The sequence below is a fragment of the Mizuhopecten yessoensis genome, unplaced genomic scaffold, assembly GCF_002113885.1.
Source record: "Mizuhopecten yessoensis strain PY_sf001 unplaced genomic scaffold, ASM211388v2 scaffold8841, whole genome shotgun sequence".
NCBI lineage: Eukaryota > Metazoa > Mollusca > Bivalvia > Pectinida > Pectinidae > Mizuhopecten > Mizuhopecten yessoensis.
In genome coordinates, this window is record NW_018407749.1 from 98,023 (window position 1) to 118,975 (window position 20,953).

At 35.3% G+C, this 20,953-nt stretch overlaps 1 protein-coding gene across 1 annotated transcript in view; it reads left to right on the forward strand.

The window, feature by feature from the left end:
- LOC110456764 (tubulin-specific chaperone D-like) overlaps nucleotides 1-20,399 on the forward strand; it is a 60,246-nt gene extending 39,847 nt beyond the window's left edge. Inside the window, exon 37 of the mRNA XM_021507711.1 lies at nucleotides 19,686-20,399. The gene's annotated coding sequence lies outside the window, so the exon portion shown is untranslated. The remainder of the gene's footprint in view (nucleotides 1-19,685) is intronic.
- The last annotated feature ends 554 nt before the right edge of the window (nucleotides 20,400-20,953 follow it).

The window sequence follows — 20,953 nt, forward strand, 5'->3', positions numbered from 1 at the left end:
GGCCTCTTGTTTTCCAAGCAGTCTCATTTTTACAAGTGGTTTCTTCTTAAAGTGTCTGTTAATAATTTTCAGAGATAGACTTTCCTAATTTAAACTTATTGTCCAAGGTATTTTGAATTCAGATTTATTCATCAAAATCATTCTCAAAATGTCAAACACATGAAGAGATATTTACAGAAATGTGGCTTTAAAAATATTGTGTAATTTATTCAATATAAATACAAACAAAAGTATTGATGTCAATGTTCGTTTGAAGGCTTATTTATTGACACTTCATTTACAAACACTGGGAGGACCAATCTTTCTCAACAAGTAGAATGATTACCTGAGTAATATCAGACAGCTGGTCCAATTTAAACAGCAATGTACACAGTAAAACCAGCCATTGTTGATCTGTATATACAGGTTTTCAGATTATTCAAGTTTTAGTTTAGATTTCATGATTCTTGTAAATATTTGTATTGGAGGCACGGTAGTCCAGTGGTAGGACGCCGGGCTCGTGACCAAAGGATTGCGGATTCGCGCCACGGCACGGCAATGTGTTGTATCTTTGAGCAAGATACTTTACTCCGCTTGTTCCAGTCTACTCAGCTATAAATGAGTATGTGGTTGGGCAGTGCTAGAATTGTTGAATGCTAGCTGTTAGCGCCGAAATGGCAGCTCCGGCTGTATGCTCCCCAGGGAGCTGAGCAATGTATTGGCTGGTTGCAAAGGCCCTATAACCACGGATAATAATTTATGAAACGCTTTGAGACGACCTACGAACTAGGATGTGATAAAGCGGTATATAAGAACCTCCAATTATTATTATTATTATTATAATTGTCATTGATGTTGACAATGACGATTGAGCACACAGTCCATGATGAGTCTGAGTAAATTAAAGTTTGCAGACCGTTATTATTCCTACGCCTAAAGCCATACTTTATAAAAAGAATATCAACATCTAAGTTTGATATAAAAAATGTACAGTAGGTTTAGAGATTCTATCGGTTTTGTGCTCAATAAAAAGGGAAAGGATAAATGTGAGTACACATCGTTTGATTTGTATTTCTTACTCTCCCCCGATGTCATTTATGACAGGACTAGTTTGTGTTCCAGTCAACATAGGAAAAGAATAAAAAATGCACTTTTACTTCGAATACAGCCTGTGGTTTTGAAAGGAAGATTTCAGTTTTGATTGATGATTATTGTATCATTATGTGCTTCATATTTTGATATTTGTTTCCTTGCCTGAAGGGCTAAGAGCTGTCACTGGTATCTGTACAGTATGGTGTAATCCATATACCTTTATGTCTGGACTTCAATATCTTAATGACAAGTTCATGCAAACTGTCTAATTGATTTTTTAAGTGTCTGCAGAAAATAAGCATATATTTGGTTGGTTTTAAAAAGTTTTAAAAAAATCATGATTCCAATTTGACCTTGATTTGTTGATGAGGTAAAGAAGTTCAATAAAATGGAGCTGTTGTACAAACATCGGTAAACTTATCCACAAGTAAATAATTCAGTTTTAGAAATGATTAGCTTACTGCCAAGATACAATATTTCTATTTAAAACCCTAAAAAGCTGTACTGGGATCACTGTCTGGTACTTTTAAGGTTATACTGACTCGCCGTCTCTTTGAGACAGTTTCAGTATAAAACATTTATGGAGAAAAAGTTGAATAAAACTGTTAGTAATTAAACCAACACAATTATCTGGAAAGGCGATCCGACGTCCTACGGGCCATGGTCTGTGGTCTGTCTGGTACAGGAATCAGAGGTAGATATCACAAGGATATTCAAACATTTATGGAGAAAGGTGATATGACTTATTGCTAACTGCAGTAAACTTATATATGTACAGTGCTTGACGGTATGTTTCTTTTATCCATACCTACGTATGGGCTTGACCTTGTTTCCTCTTGATCAGGGTATTGTCAGTGTTTATACATTTATTGACTGTACCTGTAAATACACAGGTAAATCTTAGATAAACATTATGAAAATACATAGACTCGACTTGTACCATGCAAAGAAATTGACCATTGGGATGTGATTTGCAGTGTGCCAAGATGTAACGAGATGACCTAACTAATTGTACTCTTCATATTTGATTTAGGTATTTCAGTTTAGTTATACAGGTAACAAGAAAAGGAGGAACTAACTGAAAAATACCAAACATCTTGATGTTAATAAAAAAACTTTTTAAAATATTGTATATCTATACAATCATTGTACAACCATATTTAGAATTCTTCCAAAAGTTTTCTTACACTGGGGCTAGATCATGTGTCTGCCACCATACCAGGGTTCAAACAATGTGAAATGTTTAGACATCACAGCTTTCTGGAGACTAGTTTGAGAAAAAAGAACATTTACATAATATACAACTGGGGGGGGGGGGGGGGGGGGNGGGGGGTGGAGACCCAACGTCCCTGCAAGGAAGTCAGTTCCATAGTGGCGGTAGGGATCCTGGGGTGGATACCTTAATGGTATTCAACAGTGCTCATCAGGGAAAGCAGAGCAAATAAAAGTAGAAATGATGAGCAACAACACCACTGAATCCGCTACAAAATGTAATGTTTGACTTACATCCTAAGTGCTGACAAGTTTCAGCCAAAGGGAGGCCGTCTTCAGAGCACATGTAGTTACTTGATGTTTGCAACTATAATACAATGACAATAAAGGTCATGTGACTAGAACAATAAAGAATAACTGTGACGTCATCAAGTTGCTAAGAGTTACAGCCTGAAAGGGTGAAAAGGTTTAGCCATTTTTGATTGGTGCATAATAGAATAAGTGCTAAATAATTTCAGTATGATTATAGATTATATAAAAGTATCATAGTAAATGTGAATGAATGAATTGTAGTATTACAGTATTTCCAATGCAAGAGATGATTAAAGGAACAGAAATAAGGGATAGTAAACATAAAATTAAATGTAACAAAAGTTCTCTAACGAGCAAAACTCTAAGGTTTACATAATATGTCATGATTGAAATTTTCAGCTTACCTGTTAATATATTTTCTTCCAAATCTTAAAAGAAGGGAGATTTGTATTGTCTATATAGCAAATTATTAACTGTCATGAGTGTGTTAATATAGTGATATATGTTATGAAGATGGAGAATTGTTTGATAAAAAGTAAATGACAAGCCGGGTTATGACAAATAAGTTCTTCATAATCTATATCAAAAAGTGAAGAAGACACATTAACTAATATCTAAATTAGGTAAGGTAATCATCGTTAGTGTTTATACTATTGTTGGTTATATTATACCTGGCTAACATGTCTTGATTAGCTTGTGTTGATTATATCATACCTAGCTAACACGTCTTGATTAGCTTGTGTTGATTATATTATACCTGGCTAACATGTCTTGATTAGCTTGTTGTTACACCATCACATTCAGTATAACAGATAATTGAGCGGTGGCATATTAATTTACGTTCAATACAAAATTTGATATGTTTAAATGGAACATCACATTTAAGCTTGTTAACAATGTCGGAGGGGGGAGGGGGAGTCTCTCTATCTTTCTTTGCTATGTTACACACAAAAACATCCACGTTTTCTAGTGAGATCAGCAGCACTGATAATAAAACCAATAACAGAATCAATAGCACTTCAAAGTCAAGTTCAATACAGAAACAGATTGTCTGAAAGGTGATGAAATACTGTAGGGAAGTCATCGACAGACGATTTGATACATTAATTGACTACTTTATCTGTTTTAAGTTTCAGCACATTGAGATTGTTTACAGACCACTGGGTTTATGATAAAAACTGAGAATACACCTAAAGTGATAGTAAAGCTATAGAAACACTGAATTATTAAATATTATAACGCGGCCATATATCAAAAAAATACAAACCGGAGTACCTGGAGAAAACCCACGTGGTCAGGCAAGCGACCCCATACCATTTCACGTACGATCAGGGAATCAAACCCCAGTCTCTTTGGTGAAGGGCAAGTGCACTATCTGGCACTGCACCATCCGACTACCCTGTAGCCATATGTCTCAGGGTAACTACGTATACTCTTGTCTGACTGGAAAACGTTGTATTTTTCAGGAAGACAACTTCTACACTTATTTTTCAGGATGTGTAATAAACATTTTTAAATGTGTCAATTTTTTCCTTGTTTGAGGAAACCCATCTTTATTATAATGTTTTTAATGTTAACGAAATTAATACTTACCAAAATTTATTCACAAAATATGCTTAAGATATGTAACTCTTTGTATAGTAATGGTATAAATGTAGCAAGCAAAACACACACAAAATTCTATATGGTACATATATATATACATACAAATACATAGAAATGTGGTACTCAGTTTTTTCCTGTTATCTTTCAAGATTTTGATTTTTTATCTTTACAAAATCTTCTCAGATTTAAGAAGCTTCACATCCTGATGTACAACACCTTTCAAGCAAATTATTAAGTAAAAAAGAAAAAGTTGTTATGTAAGTTATCGTAATTTTACACAGCCCATTATAGTTGTGGGGGGTAACGATAACACAGCGCTAACAACATTCTACTCGGCTAAATGACAGAATATCCTTGATACTTGACCTCTGTGTAAGCAACTGTTATGCAGATGTTTTCCACAGATGTTTGAGAAAATTTTCACTTGGTTTTTTACCCAGTTCATCTCGTACACACACTCCAATTCAGTGCTCAGCGGTAAATTTGTTTTCAGTCAGATATGCTATAAGCTGTTGAACCATGGAAGATAAAATTCTACTCAATGATATGTTCACATTAGATTAAATTCAAATGATTTTGTTAAGTAGGTTGGCATTAAAAAAAATGTGTATTAATGGATGTAACCAAAACAAAATTTCCCCAGAACCAATAATGTAATGTGTATCAATTGAGATGGCTTCAGGGAAGTTAGTGAACATCATTGAAGATCAACTTGTTTTCATATGTTATGCTTTTGTCATGAGAAAAAATAGTGGGAAATCAAATACTTCACTTTTATGAATTATGAAGGAGTTTGTGTGTAAAGTCAAAATTGTTTACACAAAGAGTTTGTAATTTTATAAATTCTGTTTTATATACAGCTCTTGTTTCAACCATGAGGTATATTGCTTTTGAACAAAGGATTGAAAAATGTTTGATTCTGTTAACTTTGATTAATTGTTTATTTATTCACTGTACAAATTGAGGCAATGTTAAAATCCTTGAACCCTTTCATTTGAAAGTATGCTCATCCTACAGCATATTAATACACTGCACAACATTTAAGCAAGTAGGCCGACTGTCATTTGATAAGCATTTCAGACTCAACTGACATATATGTATATCTCTCAAACTAATCTTGTCGGGTTTTTGTCATAGTCTGAAGTGTGCTTTGAAGTTAAGATCGTGGATGCCAGATAGTATTGTGTTGCATTGTTTTAATCATATAATGAATGGAAAAGGAGAAGGGGAGGAAGTTGGTTCGGGAGAAATGTGCATAATATTGTCAGCGGGATATCTGTATATTAGTTTGGTAACTGACATAGGTTGTGTTTATCGGATATACAGAAAGATACGTGCAACAGGCGATAAAATGTCTGAGTAGTGCTGAATATTGCAAACACATTGTAGTGTTTCACACCATGGTGAAGTTTTTGTCAGTAAAATAGCCTTTTCCTGTTCAACATTGATAAAAGTTAATGCTGAGATATCGGTGTGATGCTGCCGTAAGTTAGTGCACCCACTTACGTGGGGATTTATCGACAGTAAACATTTCAGTGAGTTAGATTCAGTGTTGAACGTCATGAGCTCCACAGGAGTTGAATGTCTGGCATGCTGAAATCAAAGAACATATCAGGTACATGTTCCTTTGAAGATTCGTACAATGCACATGTAAAACTTGGATCGAAAAATTGTGCAGGTTTTTGTCTTACAATAAAATTCCCATAACACAACCATATGTGAACTTGAGACAGCACTTACAGTTCTAGCCCGGATATATTTACAGACAGTTGTTCTTCAAGCTTCTTTGTAACATAGACTATCAGCATTGGTCATCTCTTTTGTGTACGTTTTTTGCTTTATCTTGCAGGATTTATCAGAAACACTTAAAGAGACTTTCCATTGATGCCATCGGTTTGTTTTTAGTGCATTATAAATTTAAGTATTTTGGAAAACGTAAGAAACAGCGGTGTGTGAACGTTATCATTTCTGGCAGGGTTATCTCGTCTTTAATGTAACGGAATCCGAGGAGTGAGAAACGGTCTGTTTGTTTGGTCTCAGTTTTGGTGAGTAATTAAAGATAAAATCATGAAGTGTCGAGTCGGCTAGGAGGCTATAAGTCTCCCGATGATGATACTCCGCGGAAGCTTGAATTTATACATGATACATTTATTATCATGAAAAAAGACTGAAAACTATTTTTGAAGTGTTTAGCTTTGCTTTTGATACGGTGATTGTTCCCTAGATAGATCAGTATATAGGAAGTCTTAGCAAAAAATTGTCTTACATTATAACTTGAACACAAATGCTATGGTTATTATCATACATGTATTGTTCATGGGGTAGCCAGTAAGCGCGAACAATGAAAATCCCTCCGACAATGAAACATCTCTCCAAGACTAACTCAGACTTGCACCATCAGTCACATTCCTATCCAAAAGACACATTCAAGAACTTACACAAATTTTCACATTTTCGATATAAGCTGTATCATTGAGGAAGAGTGATTTTTAAAATCATTAGAAATTGGGATTGATAATAAGAAGGCTGTCTTGAGCTGAACCAATGTTTAACCAGCACACCAAGGATCAAATGCTGTAGACTTCAAGGCCGACTTAGGCAGGGTTTTCCTTATCGAAATTGGCAGGACATCTTCAAATGGTATTGGAATGTTTAAAAACGACTTGGCTACATCGGAGGATTGGGACAAGGGGTTCTAGTTCAAGCTTGTTGAGATTGAATTAAAGGGGTGCTGTACTTAAAGCATGAACATAATGTGTGAAAAAACACTGTTCATTTATAACACACAGATCTTTGGAAATACATGTTTTTCAATTACAGTCAGTTTGAAGGCCAAATCCCCACCAAGTTCATCTTTGAATAAATTGTATCCCCAGATTGTGGCGCCAATACTTTGCAAGAAAACACAGAAATTCAAGATAATTAAGTCGAGAATATGTTTGAACTGGAGAGGTGATTAACCAATTTGATACCTACAGCAAAATGTATTTGGATTTAGAATGTAGCTAACAGCCTTATTCAAGTCAACCTACGCCCTCAATTCTACAGCTGACTAAATCTAAGTGAGGTTTTTACATCAACTGATCTCAAGCATAACCAAAAGTCTCTGCTTGTTACAAAATAATTTCTTGCTGAATCTAGATAGCTTGTTGATAGAACAAGTTTGATCTGTATAATGGGTGGAGATTTTAGTCATCTGATTTCCAATTAGTCATGGGGATATGGCTTTCTGTACTTGATTGACCTTGCTCCGCGTGGCATCTGGTCTGGAATTATATGCAGAGCCTATTGGAAGGGTTTCAATACTAGTCCTGGGGTAGTATATACCACTTTTATTGTAGTTAATACCCCAGACTGAGAGAGGGTGGGGAAATCAATGGGGTATAGAAACTTACAATTGTGATGTAAACACTACCCCAGGAAGGGAAGTAATGGTGGATTGTGGTTAAAACTTCATTTGTAAACGTATGTCTGCTCTCAAAAATTACTACTTTTTGTTGTCTGATGTCATGGCACAAAAATTATACACATGCAAGATTATATGACTCATTCATGCCCAGGGGTGTATACATAGGATAGGGTGAAACCAAAGGCTTCTGTAAGTGCAAAATTGAATTGAAATTGGTATACCTGACTTCGAAACCAAATATCCCCAATCAAGTAGTGCTAAACAAGTTCAGAACGTACTGAATTTTCTTGGAGAATATTGGGGAGTAGAGGGGGTGATCACATTCACATAGATACGGTAATTAAACTGGAGAGGTTTCAGTTGTCAGGATCGGCATGCTAATAAAAACACATGTCTTTTGGTGCAGTAATTTCGGAAACACATGCACTTTTGGTGCAGGCGCGCGGCTGTCACCATATCTTTAATGTTATAATCAATGCACACCATTGGCCAAGTGCTTTTCAGGTTTTGTATTACAGCACTGTATAGTTACAGACCTTATGGTGGGACTCTTTAAAGTCCTCTTTTGTGATTGGTCAGTCAGCTGATTTAATCTCAATTCAGTTTTGGCATCCCTCATGTGCCAGATTGATTTTTTTCCCTGTCGACCAACAATGATATTCTAGATTACAGACCCCCAAAAGATTCAAGTTAATAACATGCATGAAAAAAAATTGTAATTCAATAAATAAGCATCATCGCTTACAACAAATTCAACGGTACCTAAAAGGTTTTTTATAATAATAACATGCAGCAGAGTTATTTTTATCGTGTTTTTCATGTCTTCAATACAAATGTTTTCATTCACAGTTTATGCAAAGCAGCACAACTAAGAATGATTACTGGATTAAACCATTTTAATTTCCTGCTAAAAATCAACCTGTAAAATTGTCAATTTCTGGCTGAAAAGTAAATGGTACAGAACTGTAATTTGTGCAGACTTTTTATTTTAATTATAGGCCACTGTAACAGTAGGGTTTGGTCTGCTGTGATTTTGTGGTAGTTTGATGGTCTGGTGAGCCAGACAGCTGATATTTTGAGTACACTATTTAGATGAAACTGATTTACAAAATTAATCAAGTACTAGCATGATACAATAATAAACCTGCTCAGAGTTAGTTGGTAGTTTATGTATATATACATGAATGCCTAACACATCTAAAACCTAAATTATTGGGGGGGAAAACGCTTATTGTAAAAGTTATTTTAACAAACCTTTTTTGTCAAATGAATCTTATATACATTGTTCCTATATAGATCTGTTGTATAAAGAAATCACAAAATAACCACAAACTTGTCATTATTGAAGCACTTTGAAATACATATTGATATCATGGTGCTTTTCACACAAATATAATCAATGTATCAAAATTTTGGTTGTTTGGTTAACATATTTTCAACATGGAAAATACACAAAGGCATCATGAAATTTTATTTTATTTTTCAATCAATAAAACCTTTTAAGCAGATCAAACGGAAGGTGTCTGTATGGACTCGGAGCTAGCAGTAGACCGGAACAGTGAAAACTTGTCGCTATGTCGTAATGATGATGGCAATACATTGTACCATTGTATCACTATTGGGGTTATCTGATTGCAGTTTATATGCATGTATAGTTTGATGTACAAGTTTTTGTTTCCACCCAATCACTTTATTTGCTTTTTCTCTAACCCCCCCCCCCCCCCCCCCCCCCTCNNNNATTTTGTTGGTGGAGGGTGGGATGTGAGGCATTCTTTTCAGCAATTTGTAATGAAATCATCCTGTAATTGGACAGGACATGATTGTAATAAAAAATTGTCAAAAACTTGACATGATTGTATGATTAATTCTTTCCCAAGGGATTTCCCCAGGTGATATTTATTTCTATTTTTGGGTCCTTTAGGGGGTGCCCTTGGTCGACAAATTCATAATCTAGATAGCATTGGTTAGGAATCAGATTCCCTTTACATTCATATTCAAGGAAGGGAGGTATTCCTTGTACACTTTTGACATCGGTGTTGGTCAAAACTGCAACTTCAATCAAAGAATTTGAATAATTAAAGGTTAAGGTGCAAAAGTACCAATATATCAGGATTCCAAAATGAGTTAACATTAATATAAGTATGTAGACAGCTTACAAATTCACAGACATTTTTGCAGAAATTCTTACCAAAACTAACTTTCAAGTTCAAAATGTGTTCCAAATAATTCACAAGCTTTTTAGTTTAGACATGCAAAGGATATCAAAATAAGATAGATAATGAAGGCATGATGTACAAAGTAGCCTGATTTACAGACATGTGGCTGTCTAGGTTTTTGGAAACAAAACATCTTTAAGTTGGTAAAATATTATCTGTACAAATATACCTGGCTGTAGTGATGGTTGATGTATTTTGAGATCAAGGAATAAGGCTAATATCTGATTGGGGAGCAAACACCCTTGTTTAGATTAAGGGACCAATTATCAGCTCAATGCACCTATGTCTTTGACTTTATACCTACATAGATCGTCTAGATCTTAACAAACTTTTAAGTTGATTTTTTTTTTGCGGTGCACTAAAATTCTGCACATTTTATGAGCTAATCTATGTGTACAGTATTATCTGCTAAGACCTGTTAATCTTTGATTTTATAGACAAAGAAAAAAACATCACTTTTTGTCTTCAAAGATTCAAGACAGATGAAAAATTCTTTTACCTAAATATCCTCAGTAGAGTGTATGTTGGAAAATGTTTTCTGATTTTTTTTCTTACTTTTGGGAGCCGTTATTATACTTTTGTCTGTAAAAGAAAATCTTTTCCATATGTTAATCAAAACCTGACATTTTGGAAGTCATTATTTTCACTCTGTCCAAAATTCTTTCCATATAAATTATGATTAATGAATGTAATTACCTATCAACATTTCCTGAATTCTGATTGGCTAGAGAACTCTGTGGCAACAGTTTCTCCCATATGTCATAAACTCGCCCAGTCTAAAGGGACAAAAAAGCTTATATAACATTGCAATTGGGGTTTGCTTCGACCATTAACTCAACTTTTCCTTTCCATCGCTACAAGTCCAGAAAAGTTGACAGGTGAATGGAAAAATAAGGATTTATCTTTAAAAAGAAAACAACTTCTCTTCTTATTAAACACCAGGGTCCGTATTCATGAAACCGTTCTCATGCTCAAGCATGGATTTTGTACTCATACCAATTTTCTTGTAACTCACTTAAATCATGTCAAACGATCAAAAAGTCAAACGTAAACACTTGAAATAGTATTTGGCTTAAGTCTCTTCATTTTTCCCTCAAGCCATTGACAAAATAAGATTCCATTATTAATTTATGAACAGAACAAGAAATTAGGCTTGAGCACAAAATCCATACTTGAGCATGAGAACGGTTTCATGAATACAGGTCCTGCATTCCAATTTGATATGAATATCTAACAGCTTATAGTAGATGTTTTGTTTGATCCAAACAGGACTACAATATACTGCCTCTCACGAATTCTAGTTATCAGGAGTTTAAATTGTCTTTAATGAATTTGAAGATTGGCTAAAGGTGTTATCCCAATACATGTTCTTTCATTTCCTTTTTTGATGGTTTAAAATAGGAGTAAAGGAGGCAATCTTTGTATGATAAATGACTGATTTAATGGTCCTTTCACCACTTCCAAGAAATATTTCAACTTTACTGAGTTTTACAGTATATTAATGTAACTCACCTTATTATATTTCATAGTTTATCAAAACTCTATTTGAAGAGTTTAAGATATATGGCTTTTTTTGTACAATGAGAAAAACATGCAACTTTGTTATACAATAAGTCGTGGAAGTTACACGGCATGTGGCGTGTGTATATTGTTTCTGCCTCTGTGGAAGTTACACGGCATGTGGCGAGTGTATATTGTTTCTGCCTCTGTAGAAGTTACACGGCATGTGACGAGTGTATATTGTTTCTGCCTCTGTGGAAGTTACACAGCATGTGACGGGTGTATATTGTTTCTGACTCTGTAGAAGTTACACGGCATGTGACGGGTGTATCTTGTTTCTGCCTCTGTAGAAGTTACACGGCATGTGGCGTGTGTATATTGTTTCTGCCTCTGTAGAAGTTACACGGCATGTGGCGTGTGTATATTGTTTCTGCCTCTGTAGAAGTTACACGGCAAGTGACGGGTGTTTATTGTTTCTGCCTCTGTAGAAGTTACACGGCATGTGACGGGTGTATATTGTTTCTGCCTCTGTGAAAGTTACACGGCATGTGACGAGTGTATATTGTTTCTGCCTCTATGGAAGTTACACGGCATGAGGCGGGGGTATATTGTTTCTGCCTCTGTGGAAGTGACACGGCATGTGGCGGGTGTATATTGTTTCTGCCTCTGTGGAAGTGACACGGCATGTGGCGGGTGTATATTGTTTCTGCCTCTGTGGTTGCCTTTGTTTTTAAGTCAGTGCCCACTCTATAAAAATATTTCTCATAGTTTGGTCTATTTTATGTCAGTTTGCTGTTGTTATCAATGAGAGAGAAAATATTTCTAATGGTTAATGCTTGAAGGCATCTAACTGTCAAATAAATAGCACCCAAGGGTGATAGGAGCCCCTGCAAATCAGTCTGTACATTTTATGAACAAAGAATGCTGCGTTATTACATGCTTTGGGTCCTTGGAAGGTTTGCTATGCTAACATGCATGCAGACATGTGTCCCACACACACAATAGTGTGTCAAATCTTATCTTTCTCTGTCAGAGATGATTTATTTGTCAAGTTCGGATGAAGAATAATTTATTTGAAAACTGCCGACGCGATTTCAAATTCATTTTGAAGGTATAGTTTGTCTTTATTATCTGTGATTTGTAACTTGAAAATACTGTGATATGGTTTTGTGGCCATTAATTTTATTTTAAAGGTTTAGTTTGTTTTGTAATCTGTAAAATTAATTTATCATGGCCACCCCAGATTTTTTCTTTTGTTGTTATCAGTCCACAGGGAATTGAGGAGGAAAGTTGATACGTACGTGGAACCAGAATGATACTCTTGGGACACTTACTTGTTGTTTAGATGGATATTGATACTTTAAAGCACTTACTCACAGGTTATATGGTGTAGCAGGCCTCATTGGAAGGCCACACTAAGTAGCTTGAAAATTGTTTGCTTTTCATATAATAATATTTTCAAAAGCATACAAAAATGTACCTCGTTTCAAAAGTTTGAAATCAGTGTTTGTTGAGTTAATAATCTGTTGAGTGTTACCTTAATATAGAAACTTCTAGAAAGAAAATTTATCCACAGCGACTTAAATGAATGTTGGAAACGATAAACCTTTTGTTCGTCTGCTTTGCCTGTTTAGATTTGTGTTTACATCATATTCAATAATCATGTGTTGTAATATTCATCTTTAGTTCACTCATGAATACATAATTCTAGGTAAAAATTGTGTTGTTTTATATCTTCAATCTGTCATATATGACCGACGACTCCAAACAAAACTATTTGAAGGGAGGTAATCCAATATGGCGGACCTGAAACTTGAGAACTATAACCCAAGAATGACTTGTTCCTGCATATAGTGCGCACCCCCTTTTTGACATTACAATATATACCTAAAAAAGTGTGCACTATACGCGCAAATTTACGGTAATATAGAAACTTCTAGATAGAAAATTTATCCACAGTGACTTTAATGAATGTTGGCAACGAAATAATCTATAAACCTTTTGGTCGTCTGCTTTGCCTGTTTAGATTGATTATTTCCCTTACTATTGAGAATGAGTAAAGGCAAAGGGTACAATTACACCTGCAGTCTTAATTATAAACAAGATTTCTACTTTTTCCCATGAATTCAGAATTTTTCTGACATTTAGTTACTTTCCTTTGCAACTCTTTCCTCTCTCATTTTGATACTGTGTATTAAGAGTTGGATTTTCTGTTTTTCTTTCTGGATTATTTGTATTATTGTTTCCAAATGATAAAGTTCAAACTACTGTAATTCTATAAAATGCACCACAAGAAGTGCATCTGTGGTAGAAAGTGACTTTAATTAATATTTCAGAACTTGTGAATGGTAATGAAACATTTTTGCCAGATCATACTCTTCATCTAAAGATCATCTGTATGTGAAAAGTACCATTTTATGCTGCACAAAACATATACTTAACCCAGTCTGGCCAAAATTCTTTAAAGCAGTGTCATGATCCAACTCAAAGGGAAAGACGGACAGAAAGAAATGCCTTGCAACAAAAATTGGATACATTTTATGGTTTTCTCTGAGTTATTGTTTTCTTTAAATATCCTTTGTTTTTGTCTTTACCTATGTTCGTTATTTTGGTTAAACAAAAACCACATGTACAATGAATGCAGTAAATCGGGTTCCTTTGAAGACACACTCTTCTCATAGAATGAAGTAAACAACTTGACCAGAAACCAGCATATGTGCTTTATAATTTTGTACTTAACCATTTCCTGTGCTTCTTAGATATATATTGTACTTAATCAGTAGGTATATTATCCATATATAATTCATAAGTATATTTACTCTATACCAGTGTACATGTGTACTTTGTAATTAGTATATTAGTATATTTTTACTTTTGCAGTAAAAATATTTATCAGTAAATGTACTTTATCAGCATTTATTATACCTCTACTTTATTTACTCTATATAAAAGTAATTGGTTAAATCAAATATATCCCCACTTTTGCCTGACTGTGTTTTAGTCCTGTGTGTTAGTCTGGGAACTATAACACACCTACACTCCGGTGTTTCCGCCGAGCCAATCAGGCGGGAGGTGGGCGGAGCTTGTTACCGAACTCGGCAGTGACGCGCGAGGTGGGCGGAGCTTGCTACCAAACTCTAAAGCATTTGGCTCCATTGCCATCAAAAGTGTAGTTGGGAGGTGAAGCTATACAGCTTATGGTTTACAAATATTTTCTAGTTAAAACTATCTCTCCAGTGTGTATCGGTATAATAAAACAGTTAAAGTATGGGGTTGAGGGACACCAGAAACTTGCTATATCCCTCAACCCCATACTTTAACTGTATAATCTACCTAAAGTGTATGTACTTTAAGAGTGGGGAAGGGAAGAAAGAAGGGAAGGGTTAGAAGTAAAAAAAGGACGAGGAGAAGAAAGGGGGAAGGATGCAGGAATTAATGGAAAGAAGAAAAGGAGGTAGGGAAGGAAGGAAGTGGAATGGGGTTAGCTGGGGAAGGGGGTTAGTTGAGGAATGGGGTTAACTGAGGAAGGGGCAAAGGTAAAGAAGAATCTGAAGAACTATTAATGTAAGTAAAGTTTGGAAGGGAAATGAAAAGGATGGAGGAAGGAAAGAATAAGGAAAGAAGAAAGAAAACAAGAGAATGGGTGATGCCTGTGGGGGGGAAATGAGATAAGATAAGATGGAGTTGGACAGAGATAAAGGATGTGAACTGAAGAGAGGTAGAAAGACGGAAGAAATGTAAGAAGAAAAAGAAGAGACATGATTAAGTGAAAGAATGTTGAGAGAGAAGGGAGAAGAATAGATCTATGGCAGAAGGTAAAATGGGAGATGTTTAATGAATTTTTTATTTGTATAGCTTTACAATGTTCCTCTGTAATAAAGATAAGCTCCGGGTGCATGTGATCAGGGAAAGGGCTGGATTTTTATGGGTTTTTTTAATTTGTTTAGGGTCTGTAATTGTCATGTTGAAAATGTCTGCATTCGTGAGTGCATGTAGTTTTGAGAGCAATAAAAAAGCATGCATTCCATGCGTAATGTCGTCTGCTGTCAGTGATCGCTAGACTGATACAATCTATGTGTCATAGATCACAGAGCTCTAGGCGTTTCACTTCGCTCTCAGACTCATAATGGTGTACTTTGCTTTAGTTTAAGGATCCCCATACCACTGTCATAAGCTGTAACCATACATAATACACTGTTTTTAGCTTTGATAAGTAATTTATTTTAAAGAAAACCTTACCTTGAGGGACATGTATGAAAAAGTTAGGAAGAAGAAATAAACACAAATATAATCAACAACAGTGGTCTGTCATTCAGCTGGAATGGTCTTGAGATTAAAATCGGGACTAAGATTATTATAAAATTGTCAGAATTTGTTCAAACCGTATTGAGCTGACAGCAGAGTATTTTTTTAAGTCCTATAGCCAGAATAAGATCTGTGTATCTGTGTATGATATACCCCTCAACCAATTCAACTGAGCTACCTGGACAGCAGAAGCGTCAGGCCCAACTGTGCTACAGTTATATCCAGAGTTAATTAAGGGGAGATTACTGTATCTGCAAAAAACCACAGTGCAGTGGGACAAGGGATCCTTAAACCTGTCTCAGTTACTGTAGTGTGTAAATCGTGCACCTATGGTAGTACATGGTGCCTCCTCTCTACTCCAGGGGTTACGCTCACTTACACTCTCTTCACCCCTGGAATATGTCATAGCAAAATAGAAGGCGTGAACTTGGATATTTGATTGGTCTCAGGTAAAAAAACCACCTGACTAATTGCTAGGATAATACCTGTCCTTTGATGATTACATAAGAACTACACCTGACTTCACAGCTGTGCAATTTTACGTTCAGTGACCCTGAGAATGTTTTAGATATGTTAAAGGATCAAACTAGTCTTCTTGTCTCATCCACAAGGTGGTGCACACTTCGATTTGGTAATTACATACTCCAGGGCTGCAGAGAGTGCAAGTGAGACTGTAACCCCTGGAATATCAAATATGCACATGGTGTGGCTTCTGTCTATAAACATCTACACGGTTTGGTATTCATGGTAAACATGGTTTAGTAAATGGTGTTATCCGCCTTTAAATCAGTTTGCCCTGCAGTCTGCCTATATATGATGTATGGTACATTCCCTACGAAGTACACAAGATGTAACACAGACACTCACAGTGCATACAGATGCTGCCACCCTCCACACAAATAAACATGGTGCACCATCCTACATGGTTCAGTGTGCTTATAATCACAATGGTGCATATGAATATAGATTTGTAATAGAAAGGAAATGGGGGGAAAAATATGTTTGCTGGGGATCAAATCTGCAACCCCAGACTTTCTAGTTGAACGCTCTACCACTGAGCCACTGAGAAAGATGTTGGCTGGTTGCAAATGCCCTATAACTACAGATAATAATTTATGAACCGCTTTGAGATGACCTACGAACTAGGTTGTGATAAAATAAAGTGGTATATAAGAAACTCGAATTATGTATCATGCTCATCCTTTACATAATATGCCTGGCTATAAATTTATATCACATATATGCATACTGTGTCTTCCTATAAATATACATTGTGCATATTTTACAGTGCAGGTAAGTGTACATTGATATGCATAATTTATTCCACACTAACTTGATAGTGTAACTAATTAATGTCAATGTCTCGTTTTATGTGTTGATTAAAACAGAAATTGATTTTGTTGAGACTTTAAAAAGGGTTAGTCATCTATCATTAACATAATTTCAATTAAGTTGATTAATCATATTAATGCGAATGCAATTAAGGCTGTGTAGGGAGCTTAAATGTACAAGCGATGAACAAGATTGGGAACAGTCTAAACAACCAAACCGTTGTAAATATGACCAGCCATACTTGGACAGTTTGAATAGAAACACAATGTCAAGTTTTCTGGTAATGATGGTATTAGTTATGGTCATAACAATTGTATATCTTAAAAATGAAAGATAATGTCAATAAATAACATGGTTAAAATCAATGTTATAGTGAATACTAAGGGAAAAACTGTTTCAGTAGAAAGAATATTTCATGATCAAAATGAATGTCAAGGTAAAGAATTCAGGTTAAAATGAAGGCAAGGCCTAATGAAAGGGTTTGAATTTCTACAAAAAGGTCAAAGTAAAAATGAAGTTGAATGGCAATTAAACATTTATCTAAGGCCTTATAAAATGGCTGGTGTGGATTTCATGACCAATGTTAGGATGTAGACTACAGATAATTAAGGTTAAGGTCAAAATTAGGCACTGAAAAACTAAGTAGAATTGTATGGTCATGGTCAAGTAATTATAGTTGAGACATTGATAATTGAAAAGGTCAAGGTAGGTTAGATAGCCAATCAACAATAATCAGGTAGAGCATTTTCAATTTTCTCATGTTTATTGGTTGAAATAAATAATACACATGCTTCATCGCATATTTTAGTCCAGTTGTATAACTCAGAGCAATAACAAGTAAAAAGGAAAAAGCTTGCCACAAGTATGAGTTGGAAAATTTGGTTCCTTACATTTCTGGTCCATAGAATTATAATTTGCTTGACAGCAAAAATCGTAACAATTCATGTACATAAAGAGCAATTACAAGTAAAAAAGGAAAAGCTGGCCACAAGTATGAGTTGGAAAAATGTATTTCCTTACATTTCTGGTCTAGAAAAACAAGAATCTGGAGTCAAACGTTTATCAGTGTTAGCAAGAATGTTCTTCTAATTAATATATGTTATGGTTTGTGGGCTTTTTCTATGGGTTTATGACAGTCAGGCATTTGAGATGAAAGTGAGCTGTGTTTATGCGTGCCAGACAGAATCCTTAGGATGACATATGGAATCTCGGCGATGATGTTTTAAGACCTTTTTTCTCAGTGATACCAAGTCTGATCTTTACAGCTTAATTGTACCAGTGAGGAAGGATGTATACAGAGCTAGTGTGAAGTTGCCTCCTGTTTCATCTAGCAAGTTCCTTACTATTTGTAACAGTCATTTTAAGTGTATATCATGTTGGAGACCGTTCTCTGGTAACTGTTAACATGTGTCTAGTTTCATTTGACATTAAATGAATAATGTTATCAGAAATCAAATCGACTTTACCAGGTTTGATATCAAGACCATCTGATAAAAGTTAAATTCCCATTACACACAGTCTAAAAGTATGGAGGGATTCGATCCTGTTTTTAAACATAGATCTTGTATACTTCGGCCCTAGATCTACCAGTTTTGTCAGAAAAATTCATCCACTTGACAATGATCCCAGCTGGGTTACATGACATAAGTTGAATTCTTTCCTGTGCCATAAGTCATAAATTCTTTTCCATTTTGAAAAGGCAAAATGGAATATTAGGTCATTTTTCTGTACCTGTTAACACATATATTGTTTTCTTTGGCCTTATATCAACAGCTTTATCAGATTACTATGGATTTCTGCCACAAGTTCACTTTCCGTTGTAAATAAATACATGTACATAAAGACTGGGAGTCCAATCTTTTTATGTTAATTGTAAACACATATCTTGTTTCATTTTGCCTTAAATTAACCCACGGTTTTATCAGGAAAAAACCTGTTCAACATGTTCCTGGGACCGTCTGACACAAATTGATTGTTGAAGCTTCTGTAACTTTGTAAATATTTACAAAAATGGTTGAGGAGACTTCGCTTTGTGTGGCTCTGTTTTCTTTAAGCCATATGTGTTTCGTGTATCTATACCATTTACAGGAGCCCTGTTTGTAGTAATGCTGGCCTTCCTTCTACTAAACACATATGGGCACTCAACATTGGTCCAGATGTTTTCCACTGATTGTAAAGCAAGCCTTAATGAACTGCAAATAATTGAGAAAACAGTTGTAGTATCTGCACGAAGGGCGGCCCTCCCTCGGCATGAGAGTATGATTAGGGTACCTGCAGTTGAGGTTGCAATAAATCCATATCTTAATTGGGTCATCTGTTTATTTTTTTTTTTGTATAGTTGTGCAGATGCGATAATAAAACACTTCAGTATCAACAGTATTAAGTGGCCTGAATCATTTTTCAGTTTGCTAATATTTGTACAGATATGTGGTTTTGGATTATAACTAACCCAAGACTATGGAACTCTCCATAAACTGCTTGCTTATGGAAACAAACTAAAATATGGGTCGAATTATGTCGTTTTTGAATTTTTCCTCTTCTGTAACAAAATAATAGGCAAGACCTAATAGAAACGAGTATATATTTTTTAGTTTCGTTACAAAGAATATCTTATGACCCAGATGTAAATCACAAAAGTGATCAAGGACTGATGATTTGTAATATCTGTCATCCAAATTGTATTTTAGCTGTGTGTATATCTTAATCTGTATTTTTATCTTCAGGTGTGAGGACAACATGTGAGGATCAAGCCAGTCAGAAGGACTTCATAGAGGTTACAGGAGGTCAGGAAGATGCAAAGGTCAAAGAAGTTGGACTTATATTATTCAATAGTGAAGGGACTATTTCATGCTTGGCTATAATGTCAAAATGTGTGCAGTATACAGGAAAATAAATATATTGTAAATTCATAAATGTTCATGGGACATTAAATTCCGTTTATTTTGTGGATAACAAAAATCCACGAAATTAAATCCCCACGAAAACATCAATTAAGTATGACATAGATAGGGGGAAATCAGAAATCATCAAAATATAATGTCTTTGAAACAGGCTAGTATATATGAAAACCACGAAATGTTAGCCCCACGAACATAAATGGTTCTACAGTATATGACTAACTAAATTCTGACAGTCTTTCATGTTTTGGAATTGATTTGATGTCGTATATAACTAGATATCAGTTTCCTAAATATCATCAGAGACTGTCTTCCTGTGCAATGTGATAATTTCAATGTAACATGACAATTACATTGCTAACTAATGTGGCTTTAATGTATATGTACCTGATGTAAGCCGTACAGTAAATGTATATGTACCTAATGTAAGCTGTACAGTTAATGTGTATGTACCTGATGTAAGCCGTACAGTAATTGTGTATGCAAATCAAGCTTTGAGTTAACTGTTACTGGAAATCAACAATAAAACATAGAAATCCAGACATTATTGTGATTATTTTCAATCAGAGTTTGGATTCCATTATTATTTCTATTTTGATTCATCTTTTTAAAGACATCATGCCAAGTGCCTCAAGACATTTCACAACTTTTTTATGTTAACTGTGTGAAGGTGATTATTTCATTTTGGGTATAAGTAGCATCATGTGGTGATGTAGTGGAACACAGTTGACCAGCTCCGAATCTGCAGGAAATTTTCCAATGAAACCAATCAGACTAATTTTTAGCTCACCTGGCACGAAGTGCCAAGTGAGCTTATGCCGTGGTCAGTGGTCCGGCCCGGCGTCAATATTTTACTTTAAACGACTTCTTCTTAATAACCGAAAGGCCTAGGGTGTCAGTATTTGGCCAGAAGCAAACTTGGATGAAGGGCTACCAAGTTTGTTCAAATAAATGACCTTCACCTATTTTCAAGGTCACAGGGGTCAAATATGTCAAAAACTTTAAACATCTTCTTCTCAATAACCAAAATGCCCAGGGAGATGATATTTGGCCAGTAGCATGCTTGGGTGAAGGGCTACCAAGTTTGTTCAAAT